Source organism: Mus caroli, chromosome 1 (genome assembly GCF_900094665.2).
Source record: "Mus caroli chromosome 1, CAROLI_EIJ_v1.1, whole genome shotgun sequence".
NCBI lineage: Eukaryota > Metazoa > Chordata > Mammalia > Rodentia > Muridae > Mus > Mus caroli.
Window position 1 is genome coordinate 19,557,404 of NC_034570.1, and position 19,312 is coordinate 19,576,715.

Consider the following 19,312-nt stretch of genomic DNA (forward strand, 5'->3'; position numbering starts at 1 on the left):
CTCCCAAGTGCTGGAATCAAAGGTGTGGGCCACCACTGCTCGGCATACAGTTTTTCTTACAGTTCAAATATTTAGATGAAAAAACTTCTGACTTGAATGTAATTGTGTTAGGTTTCAAAAACATTAAAATGAGGACCATGTTCACTCTTCACTGTTTTTCTTAATGATGATGTAGACTGTGCCAAGTCTACTACTTTAGTCACCTCATCAATTATAATAAGGATTAACATAGATCGCATCAATGTACCTTTAGATAAGAGACTCCCCATTTCATCGAAATGAGGTCAGTTCAAGGTACCAGTGGGCTCAGTAATCACAAGAAAAGCAGGAAGCACATATAGTATAGTACAAAGGTACAATAAGTCTTTAGGACTTCAGTCCCAAGATGTTGTCTTCCTTTCCTTCAAAGAATAGATAGTACTCATCTCACAGCAAACAGTAATAAGCCTACTACAGGGACAAGACATAAATTCTCATCTTTCATTTTGGGATTCCAATTCTTATGTAGAGAATTGGGAAGTAGGTACAGTTTTAGTAGAGCTCTTGTTTTCTTTTTGGCTTTTGGATTTTCTTTGTAAGAAGGGAGGTCACATTTTTGATAGGCTATCGTGATAGCTAGAGTAGCAGACAGTGCATGTCACTTCTTTTTTCCTTTCCGTGCCATATGGTCACCAAGCCCGAGACTATTTCTCAATCTCTCTTGATGCCAAGTTACCCTGCCCATGGAATGTGGTTGACTGACTGCACTTATGGAATATAAACCGAAGTGAAGCATGCAGCAACTAACTTGTTTAAAAGGAAATTCTCTGCCCTTAAGTTCACTTCCCATCATTTTTCTAGGCAAGAATATCTTCTTGACAGTAGTCTAGTTTTGATCACAAAGATTAGGGCAAAAGTCTTTAAACACTGGCAAGAGAAGAGAAGTATACTGGACTCCTGAGTGTCTTAGCTGCTTAGACACTGCTCAGTCCTTTTGTCTTATGATTCTTTGATACAGTAATACACTTAATCTATACCTTTGTATGCAGATTCCTTCATAACTTCTCTGCCCTCATCTCTTAGCAGCCTGCCCACTCCAGTCATTCTTAATTCCTTTCTATCTCAAGCACAGCTGGTGGCCCCAAAGTCCTGGTGTTCTCTGGAGCTCTCCTCCATCCAGCTATGGACTGTTACCTTTTCTTGGTCTAGACTCATATACCAGCTTCTCAACCAGGCTTGCCCTGGCCACATTATCTACCTGCTTCAGCCACACCCTACCTGTTCCTAAGCACTTATGTCCCTTTAAAATATTGAAGACTTTACCCACTACCTTTAAAAATCTAGATCGCTACAGAGCCTAGGCTGGTCCTGAATTCTCAATATTTCTACTTCTTTCTCCACATAATGTGATTATAAACACGAGCTATCAAATCCAGCCTTATTACCCTTTCTTACATCTTAAATACAAACCTCTGTAAAAGTGGGACATTCTGGTTACTCTATTTACTGCTTCATACTCATATGGAAGAAACTCAAATTTTAATCTTAGTGAATATTTAAGATATTAATATTAAATATTTCATAAATAGATCATTATTTTTCTCCTATCTAAAATAAACCAATTTGGAGGAAGGCATTATGATATGGATATGTTAGCAGGCACTGATGGAATACATTCCCTTATTAGTGTATGTTCAGAATTCTCCTCTGCTCCAGTTCCTATACCCTACTATGCTTTTCACTATATTGTTGCTGTCTACTTGTCTTAAATCCTTTTCTTTTTATTAAACAACATTAAAGAAAAATATACATACATATGTACAAATGTACTTTTACAAATTGTTTGGAGGAAAAAAATAACAAAAGAACTAAGGAAAAGGTAAGGGTGAAAGAAGAAAGAAATAAGAGGGCTCTCAGGGTTAGTGAGCATGATTGTGATTCTCTTGACACAAACTAGTCTTTTTCCCATCCATAAAATGCTGCTTGGCCCCATCAATCCTTGCTGGCTCTCTGCAAGAGGAATCAGACATTTTCTGTGATCTACAGTCCACCCCTTGGTGGAAATCATTGATGTCTCTCAAAATTCCCAGAAGGAAGCTGGAAGACTTTTTTCCCCTTTAAGGTGAAATCTTACTTTTAAATGTTGTTAACTCATTAAAAGATCAAGATAAAAAACTTGTAAATCACTGTAAATCAAATTCAAAAAGTGCAAATTCATTCTATGGACTAACATACTGATTTCTAATTTATACAGATTTTTACACCACTCACAAGAAAAATCCTGGTCTGTCCTTTCTCAAGAACTAACAAAACTGTCAGAAAAGACTTCTTTCCTTGTATCACAATTATGCATAGGGAATTCTCCAGTACAACTCTTCTGCAGTCACAAGCCATGAGCTTCATAGCCTTTTCAACAGTCTAGGGCAGGCTCAGAGCTCATAGATTTAACCATGGCCTCTGACATTATCGGAATCAGCTGACTTATCTGAGACTAAATGGTTTACCCTTGTAGTCCTGGCAAAACAATACAAAACTTAATAATCTGGAGGCCAATCAAACAGAAATCCGTTCTGCACCATTTCCTAAATCACCAGCAGATAATTCAGCTAAGCAATCTACAAATCCCAATCTAGACAAGGAATGACTCTGGTGCTCAGTGAGAAATCCATGCTGAAAAGCCCATCCCTACCAAGCACAGCTAATAAGCAGAGAAAAAGAAATTACATTGTAATACCTCAGGAAAAGTTACTTTTTTTTTGAGACAGGGTTTCTCTGTGTAGCCCTGGCTGTCCTGGCTCTAACTCTGTAGACCAGGCTGGCCTCAAGCTCAGAAATCCACCTGCCTCGCAAGTGCTGGGATTAAAGGTGTGCACCACAACCGCCCAGCTAAGTTTTTTTCAATGAAAAAAGTTCAGTTATGAATCTGAAAGTCATTCTTGTTCTTTCTGAAATGCTGTGACCAACATGAAGACCACAAAACTGTCTTAGTGTGAGTGAGGGACTGACTTCGTAATTTAATTTCAATCTAACAGAAGACATGTCAAACTTCTGTTTTTACATGGCTTAATCTATACCTTAATAGGTAAGCACACTTAATCTATACCTTTGTATGCAGATTCCTTCATAACTTCTCTGCCCTCATCTCTTAGCAGCCTGCCCACTCCAGTCATTCTTAATTCCTTTCTATCTCAAGCACAGCTGGTGGCCCCATGTCTAGATTGGGATTTGTAGATTGCTTAGCTGAATTATCTATACCTTAATAGCTAAGCACAACTTCCCTGTGCCGACAGAACTACTATTTTAAACATTCTGTGGTGAGTATTAAAAACACTAGGCCTGGGCATGGTAGTGTACACCTTTAATCCTAACACTCAGGAGACAGAGGCAGGAGATCTCTCGATTGAACTCCAACGGGACAGGAACCTGCGGCAGGAGTTGATACAGAGACTATGGAAGGGTGCTGCTTACTGGGTGGCTTCCCATGAATTATTCAGTCTGCTTTCTTATCAAACCTGGGACAACCAGCCTAGGGATGGCCAATTCCATAATGGGCTGGGTCCTCCCTAATTAAGAAATATCCTACAGCTAGATCTTACAGAGGCGGTTTTTTCTTTTTTTTCTTTTTTTTCAATCGAGGTTTCCGCCTTAAAATAACTTTAGCTTGTGTCAAGTTGACGTAAAACTATCAAGCTCAATATGTCTTTTTAAATATTTAAAGCATTCGATGTATATGTATATGTGGGTACTTGAGTAGGGGTGCCCACAGGGCCAGACTTCCTAGTGGCTGTGAGCTGTCCGACATAGGTGCTAGCAACCAAACACTAGTCCTCTGCAAGTGTTCTTAACCATCAAGCCATCTCTCCAGAACTTATGAACTGAACTATCTCAAGTAGTTCTCTAGATTAAAATTAATTTTACCTGTTTCCCCACTTTTTTCAGATTTTTATTATTTATTTATTTATTTATTGAGACAGGGTTTCTCTGTATAGCCCTGGCTGTCCTGGAACTCACTTTGTAAACCAGGCTAGCCTTGAACTCAGAAATCCACCTGCCTCTGTCTCCCGACTGCTGGGATTAAAGGTGTGCGCCACCACTGCTGGCTTTTTTTTCCCCCCGGAATTTTTATTCAGCGGCCACCTTCAACAAAAGGGGGAACCAACAGCTAGTTTCTGACTTCTACTTGTAATTTAGGAACTATAAGACAAGAGAAATCAAACAAAACCCGTGATAGTGTTGGTCCAAAGAATGACACCAAAATGGTATCACCGACAGAAAACAAACAACTTCTTGAAAGGCTCCTTGTTAACATGGAGTGTGTCATTTTCTCATAAAAACAAGAAATACTTTTCCTCCAGTACTGTCTGAAAGTTCATTTTTTTACCCAGCTAAATACTGTCTAACATAAACTTCCTTCTAAGAAGCCACACTGTTACTAGATCTTCACGTTCACTATAGTGAGAGGTTCACATTATTACGGACATGGAGACTGATTGCAAAGGAAGGAGCAGTAGAACCATTCACACTGTAAGAGATGACTGGGAACTGAGATTAACATTTGGAAATTGCAACCAGCAATAGAAGAATATCTAAAATGCACAGGTAAATTTAAGTCTGTCAGTTAGAAATACAAGAGAGACTTTTAATGAGGTTAGAATGGCATTACCTCAGTGCATCTAATAGCAGTGAATACAGAATCCATGTTAATTTCCTTGGGTTTCTCTAAAGAAATAAATAGGAGGCCTTAAATAGGGGAAAGCCAAGAACACTTCAGAATGCTGTTTTCTTGTGAGTCACACAAAGGTCTTTTTAATAATCCTGTTTGTATCCCACCAAGCAGTAGAAAGATGATCCCTCCTGGTAGAAGGAATGCTTAGCTTTCCTAAATTTCAATCTAAATTTCGAACTCTACATTTACATAGCTGTTTTGAGCTAATCTCGACAAGACATAAACCACACAGTATATATACTAAAGACAATCAGCTGGTGACATCTGGATTTTCAGGGTTTGCATCAAGTCATGTGATTAAGTATGCACTGGCTGGCTGATTGTGAATATCTGAGCAAGTCTTATTTCGTAGGTTTATATGCAGTCCTTTTCTGGGTGGCTGAGGCCATGGCACCCTGCCCATTTTATTCGTTCTTACTCGGCAAACCATGCTCAGTACAGGATCAGAGCTGCTCTAAAGGGCCCGGCCACCTGGCAAGCTCCAGCCTCTAAGGATCACCACCCACCCAGAAAGCTTGTAACCACTCACGCAGAATCGTTTGCATGGACATACCATGCATGTGACAAGGGCCAGTCACAGCAAAGCTGAGCTTAGTCCAGTTGTTCCATTAAAACAAGTTAAGCAAGGCAAGTGTCTATCTAGAATTTTCTGCTGGTATTCCTCACTTCTCAAACTAAACTCTAAATTTAGCATTTTACCAGCCACTTGCACACTGCATGAACTACACAAAATTATAAATATAGAATTAGACTCCCTTCTTTGGGGAAGGGAGAGAAGACAGGCCTTTGGAGGAAAGGGAAGATTAATTTGACAGACATGTTTCTGGAAAGCTTTGTTCTCCGTTGGTGATACCAATAGAGAGCAAACAGCAGAGTGAAATAAAAGCAAATGCAGGCACTTATGACTTATGCAGCAACTCCTACACTAGCAGCTTTAATTATGCTATTTGATTTATTTCTCCTATAAGCCTGCAAAGTAAGGTTTCCAGTAACACAAAATGTTCCTGTAACTATTCCAAGGTCACACAGAAAGGAATTAATGAAAAAAGACATACCCATATTGTATTTTCACTTACAATACTCAAAAATTCACACCTGTAAATAACAATTAATGATCATGAAGCCATAGATAAATGTGCCCACCAGAGGAAAAACCAGAAGGAAACACTAATGGGAAAAACTATACTTAACTAGATTAACTATGTTCAGTCTCCCATGTAATCAAAGGTATTGCTATGAAATCCTTAAAGTTCTCTCACCCACTGCCACAAACAAAAGCATACTTTGAAGAGACTGTCCCTTCTGGTTTCATTAAAGCTTGTGTTTATACAGCTGACTATTAAAAAGAAAATGCATTATTACTAATATTACAACTGACATTTATATAAGTAGGCACTCTAAAAATCAACAAAAGGAACACTGTTGATATTAGAAAACTGTGTCAATAGCATAAAAAAGGACAAATAAGAAATAAAAGCCAGTAGGAAGCATTAGTTCTCCCGACTCTGTCCATGCTTGCTTCTGTGCATGAGAATGTGTGAACTGTGAGCTTTTCATGTGACAATGGAAAACCCTACCTCCAATTGTCATTTGGACAATAGGAATGCGGGATTTACTAAAGCCAGTTCATCCAAACTTTTTAAGGATACATTAAAATAGAGGACTTCTAATTCAGCAACATGGCTGCTCTAGCAAGGGATCACATTTAAAGATATGATCTGGGCAGACTGGAATCACACCCTGGATTACAGGCTGTCTGATCTGGCTGGAATACAGACAAGCCCTCAGTACACACCTTTAATCCCTAACAATGAAGGGAAGGTTAGTTTGTAGAAGGAAACAGCCTTGTTTGAAAGTGATGTCTAATGGAGGGGCAAAGTGAGGCATCAGAGAAAGATTTGACAGAACTGGATATGCTGAATTCACACAGAACCAGAGAGGAACCACAGGCTACCAAAGAGCAATGAGGAAGAGAGAATTACCCTGCTAACAGCACAGGACAGAAGGGTTTGGTTATACTCTTTAAGACTTCAGAAGGATAGTCCATCCTTTCGTCTTAGCTCCAGACTTTGTCTCTGTAACCCGGGGATCCATCCCATAAACAGCCACCAAACCCAGACACTATTGCATATGCCAGAAAGAGTTTGCTGAAGGGACCCTGTTATAGCTGCCTCGTATGAGGCTATGCCAATACAGAAGTGGATGCTCACAGTCAGCTATTGGATGGATCACAGGGCCCCCAGTGGAAGAGCTAGAGAAAGTATCCAAGGAGCTAAAGAGATCTGCAACCCTATAGGTGGAACAACATGATGAACTAACCAGTACCCCCAGAGCTCGTATCTCTAGCTGTATATGTATCAAAAGATGGCCTAGTTGGCCATCACTGGGAAGAGAGGCCCCTTGGTATTGCAAACTTTATATGCCCCAGTACAGGGGAATGCCAGGGCCAAGAAGTGGGAGTGGGTGGGTAGGGGAGCAGGGAGGAGGGGAGGGTATAGGGGACTTTCGGTATAGCATTTGAAATGTAAATGAAGAAAATATCTAATAAAAATAAATAAATAAAAAGACTTCCGAAGGACCTAAGTTACAAAAGCCTGTGGAATCCCAGTGATCCTCTACTGTCTAGTTCAAGGATCTACTCAACAGTAGTTGGAAAAACAAAACATAACCTTTTTGTTTGCTTGTTTGTTATCTCAACAGAAAACAAGCCTCAGAATCAGAGTGAAGGAATACTAACTTCTTGACATCCTATGCTTCTTTGTAGTTATTATTCCACGACCAACTTTGATATCAGACTTGCATTCTAACTCAGACTTAAATCTGTTTTCACAAATGGAAATAATTTTATAATCCCTACCTGAAAAACGAATGCTCACAAAGTAATATACACAAAGCATTAAATGTGGTACTTGGTGCATGATGCTCAATAAATAGCTAAATATCATAATTTTTAAATATTCTGTTCAAGAAAATTTCTACTCCAAATAATATAGATTATGTAAAACTAGTTATAATTTTCAAGTGTATAGCCTGACAATATCTTCACTTGTAGGACAGACAACTTTAAATGGAGAATGACTAACTCCAATTAAAATCCAAAGCAGATCTTTATAAAGACTGGGGAAATAAACAACTCAAGATTTCAATTACAAACTTAAGGAACTTTTTTACCGATTTCACTTCTAACATTTTCCCCTGATCACCTGTATGATTTAAAAGCTCTTCTATAAGTATCATATTATTATATGGCAATTCAGTTAGGAATTTTACACAAAGGAGCTGGGGAAAGCCTGCATTCTAACCCTGTCCACCTGTACTGGGAACTTTTTCTAAGTCTTAGAGCTAAGTAAGGATGAGGACAGCATGAAAACCTGGAGTTCACGATTGCAAAGGACAAAAGGGGCAGAGGACGCAGGCTTCCATGGTCCTACACTGATGATGATCCCTGACTTGTTAGACAGGAAGAGGCTACTTAGACACCTTCCAAGTCTATAGCTTACTGGCAAATTTTATACATCAATGATCACATGTGACAGTCACCACTGTTGTTAACAGTAATTATGAATGCTACACTCGCCTACCATAGTATAACCCGGAGAGGATTCAATAGGAAACAGCAATTCTAGGACAGATTAAACTAACTGTTGCTAAAGGACATGAATAAAACTTAACAGAAATGTTCTAAATGCCTATTGAGAACCCACTGCATCTGGCCAAACCCAGACTTCTATATTCACAAGATACTCTAGAAATAATTTCTATACTATGATTGGCGTGATAGAACTCTACAAAGGAAATACACACTGTAATTGTCTTAGAACTGTCTTGGTTGAGAGATAATTCACAAAGTTGGTTTGATAAAACCAAGAACTGGGTAAGAGTTTTAGATAGGATATACCCTTTAATGACAGTATACCTGGCACCTCTGTATTTCTGTATTTCTATTAAAGAGGTTAATTTTTGTATTTAGCACGCCCTTTATACCTGAACACTTAGGTGCATGTTAAAACTGACAATCCTTAAAACATGCAACCTCTGTGGAAGAGCCTAACTACACTCTTGAAAACATGCAGCCTACCAACACGCTCACTGTAACTTTTTTGAAAACGTCTGGATCCAGTAAGAATGCTCTCTATATCCCAGCTCTGCATCTGGTTCCTACTCGGTCCTTAACCTTGACACTCAAAGCAAACTGAGCTACTCAGTCTAAGGCTCTATGCTTTCTTTATCTCTGCTCACTTAAACAAACACATGTGCACATCACAAAGTTCACTAGTTTTCTCCTCCATACCTCAATTCAAAAACAAAGGAAATCCTGGCCCTCTACATCTCCTAAACAATCTCTCGTGACGACCCGTAAGTCCAAGGGGCTCTAGTTTACAGAAACTGAAGTGAACATAAAAGACAATAGAAAACTAGAGAGTCACTAAAGATAGAACTCTTACAGTTCCTTTCAGGATCGACTCTGGGCAAACAAAGAGTCCGTCTCTTTTACATACTGAATGACCCAATGCCTGCTCATTGTGTCTGAACATTAACTAATCTAAGCTCGTTCAGAGTTCACTACTATTCTACTAGATATAGTGTATAGAAATATGAAATTTAAAAAAAGACATCAAACTGTTTAGGGATTTAAATCTTTAGGGATTTAAGGACTAGTAACTTTATTGTTGCTAGTATCTAATTAAACAAACAAAAATATGTATTTCCCGTGGCAATTTTTGTCTGTGGTGGCCCTAAACACGTTTAAATGAGGGGTGATTACAGACAGATTACTGGGCTGCCAGCGTTACTACTACAGTTTACAGGTGGAGACACTGAGGGGGAGGTTCAATGGCTTCTTCAGACTACTACTGAGTTATGCTCTGGGTTCAAATCTTTTCACATTTACTCTTGTGCCTGCTGTATAACACAGATCCCTTATTTCAATTCAAAGAAAATTAACATAGCTCACTATAATACTAAGAGTTTGTAGATGGTAACTTTCTAATAGATATTTCCCTACAAGTAAAGAGACTGGTTTTTAAAGGAGAGCAAGCATCTTTGAGAAACAACAATAACCTATTTGCATTTGAAAAAGCATTAAAATGTAAACTATAGGAAAAGTTCTTCACTTCATCATACATACAAGTTCTTTTAAGAGAAATGTACTTTAATTACACGGGGTTCTTCTACTTTTTTTCATTTTAAGGCCACTCTGAACAAGAACTACTCCTTTTTCCCCCTGCCTTGGTATTTTTCTTCTTAAAATAGAAACAGAAAACAATGTAAGTCCTACCTGACATAGATAACATAAGGAAGAACTTATTGTTTGTAGGCTGCTTTGAGATTCCAGAATGAAATACATAATCCAGTTGTTCTTCAACCCTAAAACAAAGGCAAACTTTACTGACAGTAACTGCCTCAGCAGATGCCTCCAGAGCGTGAAACACCATCATCAACAGAAACACAAGGTTCATTTCAATTAGATTTGAATCAAAATGGAGGGAAGAAAAGCTCCCAAATATATTAAGTTCTTTTGCCCAAATCAAAAGATTAAATACTTCTTTCTTGATAAGCAATTAATCCTATTCTTGTTCGCAAAAACTGTACGCATTTATTAAATAGAACAAGCTCAAAATGATGTAACCAACCGTAATCATAAGAGTAAAACAACAAATCAATACATTTTATATAGTAATTTTTGTTAAATTTCACTTCAGGTTTGTTCCTGGTCAACTGTTATTTACAGGAGCACTGACCTCTGGCAAATCTTAATTCTTTATAAATGGCAGTTTGTTTCTCATAACATGACTGGTACATGTAATTCAAGATCCAATAAAGTGAACTGCCATTCTTTAGAGAATTTCTGGTGAAGAAAGATGAAGAAACTGCTCTAGAAGCTTCAGTGGGGATACTAGGCATAGCCCTAGCTTACATAGAAAGCGGAAGAGAACAGAGGTTGTTACAACTCTTCAGGGATGTAATAAAAAGTAAAACATATGGACTGAAAAAGAGGTTCCATCCACACATATAGGAAAAAGGGGTTTTATGACTTAAAAAACAAAACACCAACATTAAAGAACTGAAATCGGTTCGGTGGTTAGGAGCTGCTGGACCGAAAGCAATGAGGCGGGGACCAAAAGAGGTTAGGAGAGTGAGGGCCTCTGAAGGCAAGGCTCGACACTGGAGCAAAGAGATGCTAAAACGCAACAACAACAAAACGCAAAAGGCCAAAAGCCCACCCTCCCACAAGTCAGGAACTAACAAAAGAGCTAGAACGAGGTGCCAAGGAGTAAATAGTGCTAACAGCGAGGAAACTGATCGGCGACGGCCAAGGGGTTAACGACTGGGGATGCACAGTCGAGGGACCGCGCTGGACCGAGCGGAGAGCTCGACCGACGTCGAGGGACCACCGGGGCCAAAGGGCGCGCGGGCGCGGGTGGAAGCGAATGAGGGTCGAAGGGCCAGGCGGCGACCGTGGAGCCGGGCGGAGAGCCGGCGGGACACCGGGCACGACGAGTGGCAAGGGCCGGCCGGGAGCACCCGCCCGCGCGCCGCGCCCCTCGCGTCCCCGCCGACCTTCAGCGGGCCCAGGACCCGGCTCCGACTGAGGCCAGGGCGCCAGAGGCGGACGAGGCGAGGAGGCCACTTCCTGTCCGGCCCCGCGGGGGAGATGGACTTGGCCCGCGTCGCGGGGCCGGGAGTCGCGCGGGCAGCGAGGGGCTCACCTCTCAACCGGCACGGCCTCGGCTGGCGCCTGTGCGACGGAGGAGCTCTGCGTCCGGCTGGTAGGCGTCCTTAGCCAGGTCCGCACCATCCCGCCCCGGGCCCGCTCACATCGCCATCGCAGCACCCGCAACCACCGCAAAGCCAAGAGCCGGCTCGTCTCCCGCGCTGGGCTCCCGGCCCAGAGTCGCCGGCGAGCATGCGCAGTCGCGTCGGTCCCAAGGGAACCCGGCCGCCGAGCGCTACCTGCGTTCAACAGGTCCCGGCCCGCGGCCCCGCCCCTGGGGCTCTCCCCTCCCCCTCCCGCAACGTCCCGCCTTCTCAGAGGCGAGGACCCGCCCCCTTGGGCTCCAAGTCCCGCCCCCCCAGGAGACACCGCTGCCGCGGGCCCCCGGCGCCAACCGAGATTTGAAGATTTGTTCTCCCTTCCCGGCTCGCCCCTCCCGAGTTCCCGCGAGAACGGGAGACTTGCGTCAATAAAACGCGCGAGCCCAGCCGGAGTGGGAGCTGGGGGACAGTGTGGACCACTGGTCGAGAGTTAAAGGACCCCAAGAGATGCGAAAGGACAGTTGAAGACTGAAGAGATTTCTCTCCAAGTCATCCTTTCTCCTCCACGTCTTCTCTCCTTGCTGCCATGGCTAGGGCCGACCCCGCGCCTCTGCCAGGGCAGTGGGGTCGGTGCTACCCCAGCAGTCGCTAATGGGGCCATTCATGGTGTGGCCATGCGTGTAGCTGATCTATTAGTGCCTTGATTGATGACATCTTAAATAGAAGCTTTCAGGTCTTAAGTTCCATTAACGGATGCCCATAGTCTTTCATTGGTTAATTTCATTTTCTTCTTTCCCACTGTCTGAACAGAACATTTTTTAAAGATTTATTTACTTCACATCCTGCTCGGTTCCCCACTCCAGATTCCCTCCCCTCCCACAATCCTTCCCCCATGCCCCCTGCCCTTCTCCTCTGAGTCTGTGAGGCTGGCACTTCCTCTCCCACTGAGGCAGGACAAGGCAGCCCAACTAATAAAACATATCCCACATAAATGGAGCTGCTTTGGGGATAGTAGCCCCCCTCCCCCTCCGGTTGTTGGAGACCCACATGAAGACCAAGCCACACATCAGCCACACATGCTGGAGGAAGTGGGGTTAGGTCCAGCCCGTGTATACTCTTTGGTTGGGGGTTCAGTCTCTTGAGAGCCCCAAGGATCCAGGTTAGTTGGTCTTCCTGTGGAGTTCCTATCCCCTTCAGGGCTGCAATCTTTCCTCCTATTCTTCCTTAAGAGGCCCCTCGCTCCATCCACTGTTTGGCTGTGGGTGTCTGCTTCGGTTTGAATCATCTCCTGGGTGGAGCCTACAGAGTATCCTTATAATAGTGTCAGGGTTTGGTGCTTGCCCATGGATGGGTCTCAAGTTGGGCCACCAACAGGACGTTTTATAGCTCGTTAAAGCTTCTGTGTGTGACTCAAGGTTGGGAATTTCAGCAATAGCTGAAAATTTCCCTCAGAGCTGTAACACTTTCACACAGCTCAAGATAAAATGAATGGGGAGAACAGAACACAGCTTGTGATAAAAATGAATTAGGAGGAGAAAGTGGTGTCTCTTAGATATAATTTGAGGGAACATGATGCCACTGATAATCTGCTTGAAGATGGTTAAAAATGGCAAATACTGTGTATATTTGCTAGAATAAACATGAATGAAACCTTTCTGTCCACTTGGCAGTGGTGATGTGGCCTTGTACCTTAGGCCGTTTGAAACCAAGTGTTAAATGTGATTTAACCACTGGCTTTTCTTCAGTTTTTGGGCAAAATTTGAACAGGATTGGAATGCCCGTGTCACCTTATGATAATGTTTGCATAAATGATCCTTCTGGTACAGTTACTCTTGTTTTTTACAGACAGAGTCATATCTACTAAGATGGGTGTCCACAGTGCACAATGGTAAGGTATTTTTGGGAAGTTATATTTCTTTAACAGCAAATATGAGACTGAGGAAAGTGAAGTCTAAGTATAGCACTTCCTTTATGGGTACAACAGCTTCGGGTTTAAAGGGTGAATATATCAGTTCATCACGTTGTGATGTTACTTCATGGCTTAATGGCTGTGGTCTCTCTGGGAAAAGAATGGTATAAGACAGTGACCATGCCAATCCTCCAGTTAAAAAGAAAGCGCTCAGCTGTGTTTCAGGCATCTCGCCTGTAATTGCTGCACTAGACGGGCTGAGACCAGCCTGAGCTACGATATGATCCCTTTTCTCAATAAGTGTATGAGAGAATTTCTTTTTAAGTTAGTGACGTTACTTGCATCTGGTTGTTGAATGGAGATAGTGAGGACTGAGAAGACTTTGCTACTTGATCTTCATGAACATAGTAAAGGAGAAGATTGGAATCTATAGACAATAAATGCACTTTTATAATCTATGTGGCATAGCCTTTAATAATGCATTACCAGGAAAACCTTGATACTGCACAATTGATTGGACTGCAGAGTGCTTTTTACAATACGGTATGGAAAGGTTCAAGCAGTTACTTCTGGATTGCAACTCAGATTATTTGGATTTTCCAAGTGGCAAAGCATTTGCTTGGATCAGAAGCTGTCAGACAGGAGACGCCCCTCCTACCGCCACACATCTGAGTCACTCCTGTAGAGTGTAATTACATAGTATCGAGTGACAGCAATGACTTGACTTCATGGCTTATTCTCCTCTCAGTGTGCCTAGAGCTTACTGTGGTGTTCTGTAATGTGGTGTTTATGCTAATTACTACCAGCTTTGCCATAGCAAACACACCAGAGAGACTAGCTCATATGTCTTATGATTGAAGCCCTATCACTAGTCCTGACCTTCTAGCTCGTTCCAGCCACAGATCTGTGGCTCACATCAGACTGCTTTTCATAGGAAGAGTGACGAACCGCCTTCTTCACCATAGCTAAAACAGACCTTTGCCCACTTCCCCTTTCCCTGGGTACAGAGATCTGTCTCTTGCATCTGGGTTCTCGGGATGGACTTACCAAGCCTAGAATCCCCCAGTCCTACTGGATGCTTTCTTGTGTCTCCCATATATTTCATGTCCATGTGCCGATTGGGTTTCCAAATACTTCTCTATTTCAAAATGATTTCCAACTCCAAGGAAAAGTCAGGCATGGACAAAAAGGAGCATTACTTCTAGTGAGACTAGAGAAAGGGATCAAAACATACTACGAATGGGAATAAAGCAGGGCTGTCAACTTTAGATTATTTGATGCAGGACAGTCTTTGCAAATATTATATAAAATAGTCATGCAACAAATTTAAAGGTATTTAAACACTAATTTACTATGAATTAAAGCCTGCATAAAAGAAAACATTCTTACCTGTATCAAATAAAACTATTGCCGTTTGTACGTGTGTCACCTTTCATGTTTGTTTAACATCAAAACTCAGTGTTCTTGCCCTTTTCAGTTGTAGAATTTTTAAAGTTGTGTGCTTCTTTTCGGTTATCTCACGAATTCATTACTTAATTTAAAAAGTTGAAATGTTTTATAAAACCTGTGACCTTATGAAAATGTTTATAGCTCTCTGATTTATAGACGGAATAGGCTGCTTCATGGGTGTGTTGGAAAACTTATTCTTATAAAGACCTTTTTAAAAAAAGAAAAGGCCCGTGTTTCTGAATATTTCTTTCCCTAAATAGATTGAGTTTCTAGGACAATATTTGTAATGATTGCTTGAAGTCACTTAAAAATCCATACAACTCTAAACTCAAATGTCCATATAGAATGCAAAATTAAACATTTAAAATTCTTCTCAGAGAAGAGTTCCTTTCAGTTCTAGGTTTTACATGGTACCCACCATTATAAATACAGTAGCCAGAAAAGCCACAACAATAAAATAACACTTTTATACTCTGCTATTATTAGGCTTAATTTCCTTTATTGCCAACTACAAGTTTGTCTATCCTTATGGTTTTTTTATTTTTGAAATGTATCATATTACATTTGTTGAATTTATTATCTAGGGTGCAGAAAAAGAAAAACATACAGAATCATGAAAAAAAAGGAATTTAATTTTTAAAACTTTCCAGCCAAATCTTAAAAGGCCCTGGCTCTGCTTAGCCTCCAGGTTGATCAATTTCAGGGTAGCATGACTGTTGACTAAAATTCAATTTAATCTTGAAAGGCTATTTAAATTACTTTTCTAATTTATTCAGCCAAAAAAAATGCAATTTGAACTAATCTGGGTCAGGAGCACATTGTCAGCTTCTGGGTGATTCTATTTGTAGAAATATCTTGAGGAGGAAATTTGCCACATGCTTGCTTTTGCAGGTTAAGGGAAAATATTCTAGGGGATAAGCTTTCGTTTCTGTATCATTACCAGAGACTCCTTAGCAACCAGAGTTATGTGAGTCTGTGTGTGTGTGTGTGTGTGCATATGAATGTGAGTGCATGTGTGTGCACGTTCTATAGCATTCACCTTTAATCACTGCACTTGGGAGTCACAAGCAGGCACATCTTTGTGAGTTCAGGGCCAACCTGGTCTGCATAGTAGGTTCCAGACCAACCAGATCTACATAAAGACTTTAAAGGGTGGGGGAGATAGAATTTACCATAATGAATTTGCTGTCCTTTAAAAAGTATTTTCCATTCATTGCTATGTTGTTTTTACATGATTCTATAAACACTATTGTTGTGATTTATATGTATAGATAGGACACTTTATGGGTGTCAGGTAGCCATCTCTCTCCACTTTACTTTTACTGAGTAAGTCATGGAACTCCAATGTGCCATGGTGACTACAGGCAATAATAATATGCTAGAACCTTTCTGAGATTACATCTTCAATGTTTTCATCACATACAAAATATTCTTTTTTATTTAGTATTTTTTTTTCTGTATTGGATAATTTATTTACATTTCAAATGTTATCCCTTTTCCATGTCTCCCCTCTGGAAGCCCCCTATTCCATTCCATCTCCCCCTGCCTCTATGAGGGTGCTCTCCCACCCACCTACTCCCATTTTCCCTCCCTGGCATTCCCCTACACTGGGACATTGAACCCCCTCAGGCCCAAGGGCCAATCCTCCCACTGATGTCCAACAAGGCCATCCTCTGCCAGGTATGGTCCCTCCATGTGTACTCTTTGGTTGGTGGTCTAGTCCCTGGGAGCTCCAGGGGGTCTGGCCTGTTATTTCTGTTGCTCCTCCCCCCCCCCCACAGAGCTGCAAACCCCCTCAGCTCCTTTAGTTCCTTCTCCAACTCCTCCTCAATCCAGTGACTGGCTGTGAGCATCCACCTCTGTATTTATAAGGCTCCAGCAGAGCCTCTCAGGAGACAGGTATAACAGACTCCTGTCAGCATGCACTTCTGGAATCCACAATAGCATCCTGGTTTGGCGACTGTATTTGGGATGGATCCCCAGGTAGGGCAGTTTCTGGGTGGCCTTTCCTTCAGTCTCTGCTCCACACTTTGTCTCCATATTTTGTTTTCCCTTCTAAGAAGCACTGAAGCATCCACACTTTGGTCTTCCTTCTTTTTGAGCTTCATATGATCTGTGAATTGTATCTTGGGTATTCCAAACTTACATACAAAATATTCTATGTGAAATGCTGGATATGTTGATTAATGTAGCTGTAGTCATTTTACTATATGTTAATATATCACATTATATACCCTGAATGTATATATGACTTTTATATGCCAATTATACCCAAATAAAACTCCTTGCTTTTTTTTCTGGCTTTTATTCTCCTCCTCCTCCCAACCCTTTATGTGCCTCCTCCTTTCTTTTACTTATATTTACTATGAATATCAGATTTATATAAACTCTGTCAAATAAACTTGGAAGGTTTTTTGTTTGTTTGTTTGTTTGTTTACTTTTATCACATAGTAAGTATATAAGATAATTTACTGCTTTACCAATATAGCTCAAATCGTATTTTATTTTCCTGTGCTATTATAGTTGTTCTTCTTAGGTCTTTTTAGATTTGTTACTTCAGACATAGAGCATATGTTTATAAAGAGAATAGTCAATTAGGGATTGTGACAAAAAGTTCTACATAGATAATCTGATTTAATGGATACATTTTTATATGTGTGTATATACATATGTATCTGCACATGTGTGTGTACATATGTATCTGCACATCGTATCTTCACATTGAGAGCCCTCCAACCATCTGTGTCCAATCTGAAAGCATTATTTTTTCCTCATCATGACTTTTAACAACATTACGCTGCCACTGAATCTTGACACTGCTTAGATTATACATTTTACTGTGTTTTGATGGTATTCTTTATTTCTCATCGTTTTTCAATGTTGCTTTTGAAGATTTTGTATCATTTTGTTTCAAGAATGGTACACAACTATGTCAAACAGTTGCCGATGTCTGTATGTTTTCTTTTTCTATATGTATAAACCAACTGGTCAGAAGTTTGCTGTGGAGGATACATGCTAGTGGTACTAATTTTCTTTTTTTAAAAAATGCTATAGGGGGCTGGAGAGATGGCTCAGGGGTTACGAGCATTTAATGCTCTTAGGGAGGTCTTGGGTTCAATTCCCAGTACCCATGTGGGTTCCCAGCACCACAGCCATCCATGGCTCCAGGGATCTGATGCCCTCTTCTGACCTCTGGAGGCACAAGGTATACACAAATATGCCGGCAAATAAGCAAACACATAAAAGAAATAAATCTTAAAAGAATTACTGTATCTCCAACATAATATACTTACCAGTAGTTTTATCTCTTTTTTGGTAGTTTTATTTGGGAATAATTGGCATATAAAAGTCATATACACAAGCAATGTATATAATATTATATTTTAACATATACTAAAACGACTACAGTTATGTTAATCAACATATCTAGCATTTCACATAGAGTATTTTGTATGTAAGTCCGGAATACCCAAATGCAACATAATAATAATTCTTCAGAAAAAATGATACCTGTTTTGGCTCAGCCCTGGGAAAAATTACAGTCTAAAAGCTCAGCTATAAAATGAAATATTGGCAACATTATAGAAATTTTGTGAGCATCATCATACACAGAACAAACAAGTTGTCTTTGGCTTAACATTTATCTTGCTAAAAGAATTCAATAGAAAATTAACTATCATTTGATTTTTAGGAGAGCCCTTTTTCCTAAAATAAATTTCCTTATGTCTTGACCTTTAGGAAATTCAGCTGTGTTTGTGTTTTAATAATTTAGATGCGTCCTTACTTCTCAAGCAGATGAGAATCTGTTATGATTACTCCTGTATAATAGGGGAGATACCGAACCTGCTCGTCCTCCCCAGCCCCACCCCCACTCCATCCTCCACCCTGCGTGTTTGGTGAGAAAAGGGTGATGGAAAGTCTGCCACTCGGCATGCTTGCACAAACAGCTGCCAGAAAGAAAACGAGCCAGTGAGTCAAGTCTTTTAGACAGAGAGGCGCATGATCACGGTGCTCATATCATGGTACTCACGACTTGTCTACCAGGGGCGAAGGAACAGCTCTTTTTTCAGTCCTGTTTCATTACAGCCTGTCACTTTGGCTTTCTCACTTCCAGACTCTCAAAGTCGGGAGGTGGCTTTGTGCTTGTCAAGCCTTCACAGCTTCACCAAGACTGAGTGAGGCAAGCCAATAGGACCTTTTATAAGAACCGGAGCAATGTGCCACAAAGGAGAAACAAACAATGGTGCTGAAGCAAACAATGTATCTTTCTGTGTGGGAAGCACTCAGCCTTTGAAGTGTTGGAAACCTGAAGACAGATTTTTCAGGATGTTCAGCCTGTCGCTGCAGCACCCAAGACAGATTGTCGGTTGCTAAAATATGAACATAAAAACACCTGACTCACCAACTTATTTCCTAGAATAGTTAGCTGGGTGGAGGCTCAGCGAGTTAATAACTAAACCCAACCCTCAAGTCTGTCAGCCAAGGGCATAGTT

The 19,312-nt window shown here is 40.9% G+C and overlaps 1 protein-coding gene across 7 annotated transcripts in view; it reads right to left on the reverse strand.

The window, feature by feature from the left end:
- Fam135a (family with sequence similarity 135 member A) overlaps positions 1 to 11,691 on the reverse strand; it is an 82,442-nt gene extending 70,751 nt beyond the window's left edge. For 2 of the 7 annotated variants that reach the window (XM_029475917.1, XM_029475912.1), the window contains exons 1-2: positions 11,416 to 11,688; positions 9,984 to 10,072 (exon numbers count right to left, since the gene is read on the reverse strand). The gene's annotated coding sequence lies outside the window, so the exon portion shown is untranslated. Of the gene's footprint in view, positions 1 to 9,983; positions 10,073 to 10,446; positions 10,644 to 11,415 lie in introns of those variants that run through there. The other 5 variants (XM_029475903.1, XM_021156641.2, XM_029475908.1 and 2 more) reach the window with 4 other exon arrangements.
- Positions 11,692 to 19,312: the final 7,621 nt, after the last annotated feature.